Source organism: Leptonychotes weddellii, unplaced genomic scaffold, assembly GCF_054177405.1.
Source record: "Leptonychotes weddellii isolate Sample4059 unplaced genomic scaffold, ASM5417740v2 HiC_scaffold_442, whole genome shotgun sequence".
In the NCBI taxonomy this organism is placed as follows: Eukaryota; Metazoa; Chordata; class Mammalia; order Carnivora; family Phocidae; genus Leptonychotes; species Leptonychotes weddellii.
The window spans coordinates 1-15790 of NW_028010995.1; the positions used below are offsets into that span (position 1 = coordinate 1).

Genomic DNA, 15790 nt, shown 5'->3' on the forward strand with positions numbered 1-15790 from the left:
CGGGGTGGGCGGGAGAAAGAGGGGGCACCAAAAAAAATAAAGAATATGATCAGGCTGGTGAATATAACAGCCACACACTAGATTTTGGGTGTATTTTGGTCTGTTAGAAGAAATTGCCTCCCAAAATTTTAAATAAAAACATATATATATACACAAAAATAAGGGTAAATACGATGAAGGGATGGAATATGACTGTAAAGATGAAAATTAAAAAAAAGATTTTAAAAAAGGAATTGGTAAGATAAGAAGTTGGTTGAAAAAAGAATGAAAAAAAATTTTTAAAAATGTGATCAGGCGGGAGACTAGGACAACGTCATACACTAGATTTAGGGTATATTTTGGTCTGTTAGAAGAAACTGTATCCCAAAATTTTAAAGAAAGGAAAACATATATATACAAAAAATAAGGTTAAATACAATGAAGAGATAGAATATGACTGTAAAAATGAAAAATTAAAAAAGATTTTAAGAAAGGAATTGATAAGATGTTGGTTGAAAAAGGAAAGAAGAAAAATTCAAATAAAAAAACAGAAAAAGAAAAAATAAAATTAAAAAAATTAACTTTGAGGGGCACCTGGGTGGTTCAGTCGTTAAGCGTCTGCCTTCAGCTCAGGTCATGATCCCAGGGTCCTGAGATCGAGCCCCGCATTGGGCTCCCTGCTCCGCAGGAAGCCTGCTTCTCCCTCTCCCACTCTCCCTGCTTGTGTTCCCTCTCTCGCTGTGTCTCTCTCTCTCTCAAATAAATAAAATCTTAAAAAAAAAAAATTAACTTTGAAAGACTAAAGCATCATGGGAAAAAAGCCATGAATTCTATGTGTGGTATTTCCCTAGCGCTGGAGTTCTGCTGTTCTCATTGATCTGTAAACTTGGTCTTGGCTGGCTGTTCTTGCTGATCTTCTGGGGGAGGGGCCTGTTGCCGTGGTTCTCAAATGTCTTTGCCGGAGATGGAATTACCCCGCCCTTGCCGGGGGCTGGGCTAAGTAATCTGCTCGGGTTTGCTCTTGGGAGCTTTTGTTCCCTGAAAGCTTTCCGCACAACTTTGGAGGATGAGACAAAAAATGGCGGCCTCCCAATCTCCGCCCTGGAGGAGCTGAGAACTTGGGGCTCCACTCCTCAGTGAGCCCGCAGAGAAAAGCAGTCAGTCACTCCCATCTCCCTGGTCTCCGGCCGCACTCTGTGCTCACCTGGCCTGTGACCGAGCATTTCTATCTCTGGCACATGGCTCTGTTTGGAGTCTCCAGACCCAGCAGATTCCTGTGGTGCGCTCCTGCGCCACTCCTCCCGGGAGAGGAAGGGAAGTCTCCCCAGATCTGCTGCTTGTTGGGTCCCTGCTGGAAGAGCAGTGGCCCGACTGTGCCGTGGATCACGGTTTATGGCAACCCCGAGCTGAGAGCCCGCTCCTCGGCTCCATTTCTGCAGGCAGCTTCCCTGCTCTGATACCTGGGAGCTCTGCCGTGCTCAGGCACCCCAGGTCTTTCTGTGAACCCTGAGGGTCCTGAGACCACATTATCTGAGCAAGGATTCTACCCCTGGCTTAGCCACTGGAGCAACATCCCTCAGTAGAGCAGACTTCTAAAAGTTCTGATTTTGTGCTGTGCCGCTCTATCACTTGCCAGAAGTGGCCGATGGAGGCCCCCTCCCCCGCCGTCTATCCTCCTCAGTATCGCCTCAGATTCACTTCTCCACATGTCCTACCTTCCAGAAAATGGTCGCTTTTCTGTTCATAGAGTTGCTGCTATTCTTTTCTTCGATCTCCTGTTGAGTTTGTAGGTGTTCTGAATGGTTTGATAACCTATATAGCTGAATTCCTGGGACCAGACGAAATTTAGATCTACTATTCCTCCGCCATCTTGCTCCTCCCCTCTCAATGGGATTTTAAAGGGATTGCATTGAATATGTAGATTGCTCTGGATAGCATAGACATTTTCACAATGTTTATTCATCCAGTCCATGAACATGGGATGTTTTTCCATCTCTTTGTGTCTTCCTCAATTTCTTTCATAACTGTTCTGTAGTTTTTGGAGTATAGATCCTTTACCTCTTTTGTTAGGTTTATTCCTAGGTAATTTACGGTTTTTGGTGCTATTGTAAATGGAATCAATTCCTTAATTTCTCTTCTTTCAGTCACACTGTTAGTGTATAGAAATGCAACTGATCCGTGCATTGGTTTTGTATACTGCCACATTGCTGAATTGCTGTATGAGTTCTAGTAATTTTGGGGTGGAGTCTTTTGGGTTTTCCGCATTAAGTATCATGTTGTCTGCGAAGAGAGAGAGTTTGACTTCTTCTTTGCCATTTTTTTTAGGATTTTATTTATTCATTTGAGACACAGAGATAGAGAGAAAGCATGAGCAGGGAGAGGGGCAGAGGGAGAGGGAGAAGCAGGCTCCTCGCTGAGCCAGGAGCCCGATGTGGGGCTTGATCCCAGGACCCTGGGATCATGACCTGAGCTGAAGGCAGACGCTTAACTATCTGAGCCACCCAGGCGCCCCTCTTCTTTGCCAATTTGAGTGCATTTTATTTCTTTTTGTTGTCTGATTGTTGAGGCTAGGACTTCTAGTACTGTGTTGAAGAAAAGTAGTGACAGTGGTCATCCCTGTCATGTTTCTGACCTTAAGGGAAAAAGTCTCAGTTTTCCCCCATTAAGAATATGTGCAGTGGGCTTTTCAAAGATGGCTTTATGGTGTTGAGGTATGTTCCCTCTATCCCTGTATTTGAACAGTTTTAATCAGGAAAGGATGCTGTATTTTGTGAAATGCTTATTCTCCATCAAGAGGATCATGTGGTTCTTGTCTCTTCTTTTGTTAATGTGATCTATCACGTTGATTGCTTTGTGAATGTTGAACCACCCTTGCATCCCAGGAAAAAATCCCACCTGGTCGTGGTCAATAATCCTTTTCATGTACTGTTGGGTCCTGTTGGCTAGGATCTTGGTGAATATTTTGGCATCCATGTTCATCAGGGATATTGGTCTGTAATTTTCCTTTTCAGTAGGATCTTTGTCTCTTTTGGGGATCAGGGTAATGCTGGCCTCATAGAATGAGTTTGGAGGTTTTCCTTCCATTTCTATTTTTTTGGAACAGCTTCAGAAGAATAGGTATGATTTCTTCTTTAAATATTTGGTAGAATTCCCCTGGGAAGCCATCTGGCCCTAGGCTCTTGTTTTTTGTGAGATTTTTGATGACTGTTTCAATTTCCTTGCTGGTTATTGCTCTGTTCAGATTGTCTTTTCCTTCCTGTTTCAGTCTTGGTAGTTTATAAGTGTCCAGCAATGCATCCATTTCTTCCAGATTCCCTAGTTTGTTGGCATATAGCTTCTGATTTCTCCCCTTTAATTCATGATTTTATTAATTTGGGTCCTTCCTCTTTTCTTTTGGATAAGTGTGGCCAGACATTTATTGATCTTATCACTTCTTTCAAAGAACCAGCTTCTAGTTTTGTTGATCTGTTCTACTGTTCTTCTAGTTTCTATTTCATTGATTTCTGCTCTAATCTTTATTATTTTTCTTCTCCTGCTTGGTTTAGGCTTTATTTACTGTTCCTTCTCCATATCCTTTCGGTGTGACTAACTGAAATTTAAATAAACAGCTTGAAACTATAAAGAAATAAAGTTCTAATTCTTTTTTTTTTTAAGATTTTATTTATTTACTTGAGAGAAAGCACAGGCAGGGGGAGGGGCAGAGGGAGAAACAGGCTCCCCACTGAGCAGGGAGCCTGACACGGGGCATGATCCCAGGACCCCTGGATCATGACCCAAGCCAAAGGCAGACATTTAACCAACTGGACCACCTAGGCACCCCTAAAGTTCTAATTCTTGACTTAACCTTTGTAGCCACATATCTTGTGACTTCCCAGCACCCTCTCTGACTCCCATTTCCTCAACATGCTCTGTTCTGCTATGCTGCCAAGTCTTTGCAATTTTGGGGTCCATTCGAGTATACTCCCTACCTAGAACTTATCTGCTAGTCTTGTTCATCCTTCAAGATCAATTCAGACATGTCCTCTCTGGGGAGCTTTTCTCAGATGATTATTCCTTCTCCTTTTTGGGGGCATGGCATTATAATTGTGACTTAATTAATTGTGAGATTCTTGAGTTCAAGGACTATTTTCTAGCCCCATTGAAGTACCATTGCCTGGTACAGAGTGGGCACTAAATAAATGTGATGAAATAATGTTTCTTTATTTTAGACTATGGTTAGAAAAGGAGAGATGATGGGTGAATAATTTTGTGCCTTGTGTCCTTCCAGCTTGGAAGACAGTACGAGCTCTTTGCTGTGGTTGCCCATGTGGGGGCAGCTGATTTTGGTCATTACTGTGCCTATATCCAGAATTCTGTGGATGGAAAATGGTTCTGCTTCAACGATTCCAGTGTTTCTTGGGTGAGAACATCGTCCAAAATTTCCTCTTGTCCTGGATTAGGCACCTCTAATAGATTCTGAGCCCAGGACTAGATGGGTCCTCAAGGTCAGGATACATTGTGGGCCAGTTCTCTCTGTGTGTGGGGGACTTTAAACAGTCCTTTTCCCTATAAAAAGCTTTTTTAAATTCAAGTATAGTTGACACAATGTTACCTTAGTTCCAGGTGTACAATATAGTGATTCAACATGTTTATACATTATGCTGTGCTCTCTGCAAGTGTAGCTACCATCTGTCACTGTACAATGCTATCACAGTATCACTGACTATATTCCTTACGCTGTGCCTTTTTCTTTTTGAGAGAGAGAAAGAACAAGCGGGGGTGGGGCATAGGGAGAGAATCCCAAGCAGGCTCCACACAGAGCCCTTATGTGGGGCTCCATCTCACAACCCTGAGATCATGACCTGAGCTGAAATCAAGTCGAATGCTTAACTGACTGAGCAACACAGGTGCCCTGTGTTGTGCCTTTTATTCCTGTGACTTATTCATTCCATAACTGGAAGCCTGTATCTTTCACTCTTCTTCACCCATTTTGCCCATCCCCGCCTCCCTTCTGGCAACCATCGGTTTGTTCTGTATATAGGTCTGATTCTGCTTAAAGTCCTTTTCTGCATGAAGTCCCCATCTGATGTATAGCCCTGTGAGAGTTCACTTAGCTCAGTGTCTAGGTTTTTTGGTGTCTTCATGCTCTGGGAAATTTATAGAAAGCAAGAAGAGTTAGATATATGTAAGTTAGAACCAAGCACAATCAAGTTTAAATAGAGGAAACAGGGTATAAAAGAGGCTTCATAAACATGGCATCCTATCACCGGATGATCCAGGTCTTGAGAGGTACAGGGGTGGGTTTGTCTGGATGAGTGAGGGAGGGTAACTTGTAGCACCCCATACTCTCCGGGTGCTTAACAGATGTCAGCTGGATGCTTCACTTCATCCATTTATGTACTTCTAGGTATCCTGGGAAGACATCCAGTGTACTTATGGAAATCATAACTACCGCTGGTAAGTGTTTGAGTGATGGTAACCCAATGAGTTTACACAGGGTTCTTATTGCTGTATGAAACTCCCATGGATTCAGCTGCCACTTGTATTTGGGTAACTCTCCAGTGACTAGGTGTTCAGCCTCATCTCTCATTACACATCTCACCGTACCATGCATTTTTCACAATTTAGATGCCAATAATAAAGTATAACTACTCCCCAAACATCATATCCTCCATAGCTTGCACATGCAGTTCCTGGTTTGTTTCTCCTCTCCTAATTTATTGTTGAGGCAAACACCCACTCATGCTTTTATATCTCTGCTCATGGCTTTTCCTACTCTGTAAAGCCTGCACTGATTGACGCTGGAAGATTTGTAGGGGCTTCTCATATGCTTGCCCTGCACTTTAAACATACGTCCTTTATAGCAAGGACCACCCTATTTGTAATTGTTTTCATATATAATTTTCTTTTATATTAGACCATGAGCTATTTGGGATAAAGGATCATTCTTTTTCTTTGTCCGGTACAGTGGCTTGCGTTTAGTAAATAGCTATAAATATGTTTTTAAAAATCAACAACTACAGGGGGGCAGCTAGAGAAGCCGGATGAAGGGTTTTTTTTAAAGATTTTTTTTTTAAATTTATTTGAGAGAGAGAGAGCACAAGCAGGGGGAGTGGCAGGCAGAGGGAGAGGGAGAAGCAGACTACCCACTGAGCAGGGAGTCTGATGCAGGACTCGATCTCAGGACACTGGGATCATGACCTGAGCTGAAGGCAGACACTTAACTGACTGAAACACACAGGTGCCCCAGGATGAAGGGTTTATTTATTTATTTATTTCATCTTTTTAAAAAACATTGTTCTGTTAGCCACTGTATAGTGCATCATTAGTTTTTGATGTAGTGTTCAATGATTCCTTAGTTGCATATAACATCCAATGCTCATCACAACATGTGCCCTCCTTAATACCCATCACCCGGCTGCCCCATTCCCCCCACCCCCCTGAAAATCTCAGATTGTTTCCCAGAGTCCAGAGTCTCTCATGGTTCCTCTCCCTCTCTGATTTCTTCCCATTCAGTTTTCCCTCCCTTCCCCTATGGTCCTCCACTCTATTCCTTATGTCCACATATGAGTGAAACCATATGATAATTGTCTTTCTCTGCTTGACTTATTTCACTTAGCATCATCCCCTCCAGTTCCATCCATGTCGATGCAAATGGTGGGTATTCATCCTTTCTGATGGCTGAGTAATATTCCATTGTATATATGAACCACATCTTCTTTATCCATTCATGTGTTGAAGGGCATCTTGGCTCCTTCCACAGTTTGGCCATTGTGGACATTGCTGCTATGAACGTTGGGGTTCATGTGGCCCTCCTTTTCACTACATCTGTATCTTTGGGGTGAATACCTAGTAGTGCAATCGCTGGGTCATAGGGTAGCTCAATTTTGAACATCTTGAGGAACCCCCATACTGTTTTCCAGAGTGGCTGTACCAGCTTTCATTCCCACCAACAGTGTAGGAGGGTTCCCCTTTCTCTGCATCCTTGCCAACATTTGTTGTTTCCTGCCTTGTTAATTTTGGCCATTCTAAATGGTGTAAGGTTGTATCTCCTTGTGGTTTTGATTTGTATTTCCCTGATGGCTAGTGATATTGAACATTTTTTCATGTGTCTGTTAGTCATTTGTATGCCTTCTTTGGAGAAGGTTTCTTCAGGTCTTCTGTCCATTTTTTGACTAGATTATTTGTTTTTTTGGGTGTTGAGTTTGAGAATTTCTTTATAGGTCTTGGATACCAGCCCTTTATCTGATAAGACATGTGCAAATATCTTCTCTCATTCCATGGGTTGCCTCTTAGCTTTGTTGACTGTTTCCTTTGCTGTGCAGAAGCTTTTTATCTTGATGAAGTCCCAAAAGTAATTTTTGCCTTTGTTTCCCTTGCCTTTGGAGATGCATCTAGCAAGAAGTTGCTGGGCTGAGGTCCAAGAGTATCCTGCCTGTGTTCTGCTGCAGGATTTTGATGAATTCCTGTCTCACATTAGGTCTTCCATCCACCTTGAGTTTATCTCTGTGTATGGTGTAAGAGAATGGTCCATTTTTATTCTTCTGCATGTGGCTTTCCAGTGTTCCCAGCACCATTTGTTGAAGAGACTATCTTCTTTTCCATTGGACATTCTTTCCTGCTTTGTCGAAGATTAGTTGACCAGAGACATGAGGGTCCATTTCTGGGCTCTTTATTCTGTTCCCCTGATCTGTGTGTCTGTTTTTGTGCCAATACCATACTATCTTGATTACAGCTTTGTAATATAGCTTGAAGTCCAGCATGTGATGTCACCAGGTTTGGTTTTCTTTTTCAACATTCCTCTGGCTATTTGGGGTCTTTTCTGGTTCCATACACATTTTAGGATTATTTCTTCTAACACAATGTTGATGGTATTTTGATAGGGTTGATGGTATTTTGATAGGGTTTGCATTGAGTGGATGGATTGCTCTGGGGAGCATAGACATTTTAACAATATTTGTTCTTCCAATCCATGAGCATGGAACGTTTTTCCATGTCTTTTTGTCTTCCTCAATTTCTTTTGTAAGTGTCCTATAGTTTTCAGAGTACAGATCCTTTACCTCTTTGGTTAGGTTTATTCCTAGGTATTTATACGTTTTGGTGCAATTGGAAATGGGATCAATTCCTATTGCCTCATTGCTACTGTATTGAAATGCAACGGACTTTTATGCATTGATTTTATATCCTGCCACTTTGCTGTATCAGTTCTGGCAGTTTTTTTTTGTGGAGTCTTTTGGGTTTTCCACATAGAGTATGATGTCATCTGTGAAGAGTGAAAGTTTGACTTCATTGTCAATTTGGATGCCTTTTATTTTTGTTGTCTGATTGCTGAGGCTAGGACTTCTAGTACTATGTTGAACAACAGTGATGAGAGTGGACATCCCTGTTATGTACCTGACCTTAGGGGAAAAGCTCTCATTTTTCCCCATTGAGAATGATATTCACTGTGGGCTTTTTATATATGGCTTTTGTGATATTGAGGGAATTTCCCTTTATCCCTACATTGTAGAGAGTTTTAATCAAGAAAGGATGCTGTACTTTGTCAAATGCATTTTCTGCATCAATTGAATCATATGGTTCTTGTTCTTTCCTTTATTAATGTGGTGTATCACATTGATTGATTTACAGATGTTGAACCATCCTTGCAGCCCAGGAATAAATCCTTCTTGGTCCTGGTGAATAATCCTTTGAATGTTGGATCCTATTGGCTAGTATCTTGGTGAAAATTTTTGCATCCATGTTCGTCAGGTCTATTGGTCTGTAATTCTCCTTTTTGATGGGGTCTTTGGTTTGGGGATTAAGGTAATGCTGACCTCTTATAATGAGTTTGGAAGTTTTCCTTCCATTTCTATATTTTGAAACAGAAGAATAGGTATGATTTCTTCTTTAAATGTTTGGTAGAATTTACCTGGGAAGACACCCAGCCCTGGACTCTGTTATTTGGGAGGTTTTTTTCATTACTGCATCAATTTCCTTGCTGGTTATGGGTCTGATCAGGTTTTCTATTTCTTTGTGTTTCAGTTTTGGTAGTTTATATGTTTCTAAGAATGCATCTTTTTCTCCAGATTGCCTAATTTGTTGGTATGTTGTTGCTCTATAGTCTTATAATTGTTTGTATTTCTTTAGTGTAGGTTGTGATCTCTCCTCTTTCATTCATGATTTTATTAATTTGTGGCCTTTCTCTCTCTCTCTTTTTTTTTTTTTTGGTTAAGTCTGGCTATAGGTTTATCGATCTTATTCTTTTAAAGATCAGCTCCTGATTTCACTGATCTGTCCTACTCTTTTCTTTTATTTCTATATCATTGATTTCTGCTCTAATCTTTATTATTTCTCTTCTCCTGCTGGTTTTAGGCTTTATTTGCTATTCTTTCTCTAGCTCCTTTAGGTGTAAGTTTAGCTTGTATATGTGAGACTTGTTCCTTGAGAAAGGTCTGTATTGTTATGTACTTCCCTCTAGGATTGTCTTTCCTGCATCCCAAAGATTTTGAGCAGTTGTATTTTCATTTTCATTTGTTTCCATGAATTTTTAAAAATTCTTCTTTAATTTCATGGTTGAACCATTCATAATCTTTAGTACGATGCTCTTTGACCTCCATGTACTTGTGTTCTTTCCAAATTTTCTCTTGTGATGGAGTTCAAGTTTTAAAGCACTGTGGTCTGAAAATATGCAGGGAATAATCCCAATCTTTTGATACTGGTTGAAACCTGATTTGTGATCCAATATGTGATCTCTTCTGGAGAATGTTCCAGAATGTGTATTCTGTTGCTTTAAGATGGAATGCTTTGTATATATCTGTGACATTCTTCTAGTCCAGAGTGTCATTCAAAGCCCTTGTTTCCTTGTTGATATTCTGCTTAGATGATATGCCCATTGCTGTGAGTGTGGTGTTAAAGTCCCCTATTATTGTATTATTATCAATGTGTTTCTTTAATTTTGTTATTAATTGGCCTATTAATTGGCTGCTCCCAGCTAGGGGCATAAAGATTTACAATTGCTAGATCTTCTTGTTGGATAGACCCTTTAATTATGATAGAGTGCCCTTCTTCATCACTTATTACAGTCTTTGGTCTAAAATCTATTTTGTCTGATATAAGGATTGCTACTCCAGCTTTCTTTGGATATCCATTAGCATGATAAATGATTCTCCACTTCCTCACTTTTAATCTGGAGGTGTCTTTGGGTCTAAAATAAGTCTCTTATAGATAGCATTTCAATGGGTCTTGTGTTTTTATCCTTTCTGATACCCTGTGTTTTGATTGGAGCATTTAGTCCATTTACATTCAGAGTAATTATTGCAAGATATGAAGTGAGTGCCATTGTATTAACTATAAAGTTGCTGTTTCTCTAGATCATCTTTTCTTTCTGACTTTGTTACTTTTGGGCTCTCTCTTCACTTAAAAGATCCCCTTTAATATTTCTTTCAGGTCTGGTTTAGTGATCACAAATTCTTTTAGTTTCTGTTTGTTCTGGAAGCTCTTTATCTCTCCTTCCATTCTGAATGACAGCCTTGCTGGATAAAGTATTCTTGGCTGCATATTTTTCCCCTTTAGCATGTTGAATATATCATGCCCCTCCTTTCTGGCCTGCCAGGTCTGTGGATAGGTCTGCTGCCAGCCTTATGTTTCTACCCTTGTAGATTAAGGACCTGTTGTCCTGAGCTGCTTTCAGGGTTTTCTATTTGTCTCTGAAATGTGCAAACTTCACCATTATATGTTGAGGTATTGACCTATTTTTGTTGATTTTGAGGGGGGTTCTCTGGGCCTCCTGGACTTGAATGCCTGCTTCCTTTCACAGATTAGGGAAGTTCTCCTCTATATTTTGCTCAAATAAACCTTCTGCCCCCTGTCTGTCTCTTCTTCCCCTGGGACCCCAATTATTGTAATATTGTTTTGCTCTATGGTATCACTTATCTCTAGAATTCTTCCCTCGTGATCCAATAGTTGTTTATATCTCTTTTTCTCAGCTTTTTTATTCTTCATAATTTTGTCTTCTATATCACTATATCATTTATCCCAGCAGTTAGAGCCTCCATTTTGGATTGCATCTCAGTAATACCATTTTGATTTCAACCTGATTAGATTTTAATTCTTTTGTTTCTCCAGAAAGAGATTTTCTGATGTCTTCTATACTTTTTTCAAGTCCTCTGGTATCTTTATTATTGTTCTAGTTCTGTTTTATTATAAAATTCTAGTTCTGACATCTTACTTATATCCATATTGATTAAATCCCTGTCAGTGAGTACTGCCTCTTGTTCTCTTTTTTGGTTGAGTTCTTCTGCATTGTCATTGTGTCCAGAGAAGAATAGATGAAAGAGAGCAGAAAAGATAAAAATAGGAAAATATTTTTCTAAATATACACTGACAAATATACAGGAAAATATACACTAAACAAATCAGAAGAGATCAGAAGCCAAAAAAGAAAAAAATAGAATAAAACAGAAGATGAACAAAACAGAATAATAAACTAGATCCTGGGTGTATTTTGGTCTGTTCATCAGAAGAAACTAGATCCCAATTTGTAAAGAAAGAAAACATATATATATATATGTACACACACACACACAAAAATAAAATAAAATTGAATACAATGAAAGCAATCCAAAAATGGTAAATATATGTAAGATGTAAATGTAAAAGTATAAATTTAAAAACGCCTAAAAAAGAGTTGATAAAATAAGAAATTAGGTGAAAAGGAAAAAATTTAAAAGTGAAAGACTAAAGAATCATGAGAAAGACCCATGAATTCTACATACGGTTTTCTCCTAGCACTGGACTGTATGGTCAGTAGACTTGGTATTAGCCAGATGTTCTTGCTGATATTCTGGGGGGAAGGGCCTGTTACATTGATTCTAACGTGTCTTTGCTTGGGCGGTATTGCACCCCCTTGCCAAGGGGGCTAAGCTCAGTATAAATGGCTCTGGATTGCTCTGTGTGGGTTTTGTTCCCTGAAGGCTTCAGCACTGATTTGGGGGATGAAAATGAAAATCACGGTGACCCGATCTCCAGCCTTGGAGTTGAAAGCTTGCACTGCGCCCCCCCCACTAACCAGTGTGCCCTCAGGGAAAAGCAGTCAATCACTCTTGTCTCCCTGGTTTCCATCTGCAGTGCTCACCTAGCCTGTGATGGAGCATTTTTATCTTAGGCATGTGACCCCCTTTTGAGTCTCCAAATTTGTTACAGACTCCTGTGGTGCACACCCGTGCTGCTCCTCCCAGGGCAGGGAGGGGGTTCTTGCCTCAGTTTTGCCTTTTTCCGGGCCCCTGCTTCGAGAGTGGTCCCCCAACCATGCAGCGGTCCAAGGTTTATGGCAACACCAAGCAGAAAACCCACTCCTGGGCTCTCTGCAGCCGGGTTCCTTGCTGCTTGAGAACTCTGCCACACTCAGGCACCCTGTTATATCTGTGACCCTGGGGATCCTGAGACCATATCGTCTCACCTGGGATTCTGCCCTGCTTTGCCACATGAGCGCTTTTCAAGCAGGGATGTCCCCCGCTGTAACAGAGTTCTAAAAATTCTGATTTTACACTCCGCTGCTTATATCACTTTCTGGTAGCCAGCTATAGAGGCTTCCTCCCCCTGAGTTTTATCTTCCCATATATCACCTCAGATTCACTTCTCCACACCTCCTACCTTGCAAAAAGTGGTCACTTTTCTATTTGTAGAATTGCAGCAGTTCTTTTCTTAGATCTCCAGTTGAGTTCACAGGTGTTTAGAACGATACAATGAGCACTGGGTGTTATACTGATCTGATGAATCATTGAACATTATTTCAAAAACCAATGATGTACCATATCTTGGCTAATTGAATTTAAATTTTTAAAAAAGAATGATTTGATAGCTATATAGCTGAATTCCAAGGACCGGATGAAATTAGGGTCCCACTCCTCTGCCATCTTACCTCTGTGCCTCTGGATGAAGTTAAAGGAGAGAGACTTTGTAAGTTTTTCCAGTTGAGTTTCTGGATTAGGGGTGACATTGTATACCAGAGGTGATATTTGAAATGATTTTAGCTGCGGGAGTAGGCCTGATCACTTGAAAAAATAATGAAATAGCTAAAATTTGTGTTTGAAATCCTCTTACAATCTTCTATTTATCTTTGTCTTTTCTTTCTTCTGAACATCTCCCTTAGATGCTCATTCTTTGTCACTTTCTGGTTGTCAGAAATTCTTCCATTATTTAAATCAGGGTTTGGCAAACTGTTTCTGTAAAGGGCCAGAGAGTAAATATTTTAGGCTTTATGAGCCATACAATTTCTGTTGCAACCACTCAGCTCTGTTCTTGTAGCACAAAAACAGCCACAGACACTACGTGAATGAATAAGTGTGGCTGTGTTCTGGTTAAATTTATTTGCAAAAACAGGGTTAGATTTGGCTTGTGGGCTGATAGTTTGTCAACCCCTGATACAGATGTTAACTAATAGAAGCTTAGTGTCTATTTTCCCAGGTTACCCATTTTTTTCCCTTCTGAGGTGATGGATAGATGAAGACTTGATCCAACAACCAGAAACTTTTCTGATGTTTGTCCTATCATGAATTAATAATATGTCAGTTAACTGTGAATGTTTCATTTCTGTTATGCTGTTGCATTTTTTTTTCTTTCTAGGAGAGAAACTGCTTATCTTCTGGTTTACATGAAGATTGAGTCCTAAGGGATGTTCCCTAAACCTTCAGAGACTGACAAAGTTTCATTTTCCTTTCTATCCCTGTATCTGCTGACTCTTGCAAGAGATTTTGCAGTGAGAAGAAGCCTCCTTTTCAAATTGTGTAGTTAAACTATATATAATAAGGGGTAATTATCGAAATATCTTGATCAGTCAGAATATGGCCATATGGCTGGGGCAGGGACCTGAGTGCTCCCCACTGTGGAAGACATTAATTCTTTAGTTAGGGGAGTGCGGGAGCCCAGATGTTCCTGGGGGAGGAGAAAACAGGCCAACAATGGTAGTGGGAGGCATTCAGGTGGCAAGGAGCATTGGTAGGGAAGTATTTCAGTATTTTACAGCAGTATGATGGTATGGTATGTACTGGCAGAATATGATTTTTGTTTATAATTTAAAACAATTTTAGAACCCATATCAGTTCTGTAAAAGTCAAGTGTTTTGTCACTGTTATTCATTTATGTGACAAATATGTATTGATCACCTACTCTCCATAAGATAGTGTGGTAGGCACCATCATGAATAAAGTTCTTTTTCTCAAAAGTAGTTTGCAGTTTAATGGGGGGTGATTAAAATACATAAAATACTGAGGGTTTGTGCTACAGGAATTAAAGGACAGTGAAATACTTCTATTGTGGGGCCATGGGAGAAGCCATAAAGCTGGAAAGGGGGTTAGGATGGAGAACAGTCCATTTACATGAGTAAGCATACACAATGGCATGGCTGAGAAAGGCAAGGCTCAAGGTTCAAGGATAATCCACAAACCTGGCTTCGCTCTACCAAGGAAGCAGTGGAGATTGATAAGGCTGGATGGTAGGTGGCGCTCAGAATGTAGAAGGTCTTGAACTACTAAGAAGTTTGGATCTAATTTAATAGGTGATGAGGAACTGTTGAAGGGCTTCAAAAAGAAAAGGAACATTTAGTGGTGTTTTTGGTAAAATGAATCTGCTGGGGGCTGGCAACATGAATTAGAGACAGAAATGGTAGTGTAAATGGAAAAGTGTTCATAGTCAGTATAGAACCATTTTGGAGGAAGAATGGATGTGGACAGTGAGAGAAAAAGGGTCCAGGGGGACTCCACTACCATCTTGGAAGGTGAGGAGGGTAGATGTTACTATCCCCATTTTACAAAAAACAATTGAGACATTCATATGTTTAATGACTTGTTGAAGATTTCATAGTTATTAAGGGGCAGAGTCAAAACTTCCGGCATAAAATGTGGATAATTTATTTTTATTGGCAAAAAAATTAGCCATGCAGTAATAAATTCTCACAATATAGAAATATGTAGAATCTCTTCCTTAGAGCTAACCATTGTTAAGCAGGTGTAAATTAGCTTCCTAGCACTGCCACAACAAATTATCACAAAATGGGTGGCTTAAAACAACAAATTTTCTCTCAGTTCAAGGAGGTCAGAAGTTCAAAGTAAGGTGTTGGCAAAGTTGCTTCCTTCTGGAGCCCCTGAGGGAGAATCTGTTCCATGCTTCTCTCCTAGTTTCTGGTGGTTACCAGCAGTCCTTGTCATTCATTGGCCTGTAGCTAATGTCACACTCTCTGTCTCCATCTTCACATGACCTTCTTCCCTGTATGTCTTCATATGACCTTTATATAAGTATACCGGTCATTGAATTTAGGTCCCACCCTAATCCACTGTGACCTCATTTTTTTTTTAAAGATTTTATTTATTTGAGAGAGAGAGTGAGAGAGAGAGAGAGCACAAGAGGGGGGAGCGGGAGAGGGAGAAACAGACTCCCCGCTGAGCAGGTAGCCCGATGCGGGACTCGATCCTGGGACTCCAGGATCATGACCTGAGCTGAAGGCAGTCGCTTAACCAACTGAGCCACCCAGGCGCCCTGTGACCTCATTTTTACTTGGTTAATTATATCTGTGAAGACTCTATTTCCAAATAAGTTCACGTTCTAGGGTTCTAGAAAGACATGAATTTTTGTGGGACATTATTCAGTGCAGTACAAGGTGTGTATGTCACTAGGCTGTTTTCTGTGCATTTGCATACATATATCACATATATAATTTTTACATAATAAGTTATTCACTTAATGTCTTAGAAAATATTCTTGAAAAAGTTGTTGCATTTAATTCCATAGATACGTATACTATATTTTTTAGATTCCCATATCGGTGAATGTTAAGGGTACTTCCATTTCTTCAGTATTT

At 40.2% G+C, this 15790-nt stretch overlaps 1 long non-coding RNA gene across 1 annotated transcript; it reads left to right on the forward strand.

Moving 5' to 3' along the window:
• The first annotated feature begins 2486 nt into the window (after nucleotides 1-2486).
• Nucleotides 2487-14158, forward strand: LOC145719437 (uncharacterized). Its single transcript, XR_014142375.1, has 3 exons — nucleotides 2487-4378; nucleotides 5366-5415; nucleotides 13561-14158. It is a non-coding gene; the product is annotated as an uncharacterized LOC145719437 (long non-coding RNA).
• The last annotated feature ends 1632 nt before the right edge of the window (nucleotides 14159-15790 follow it).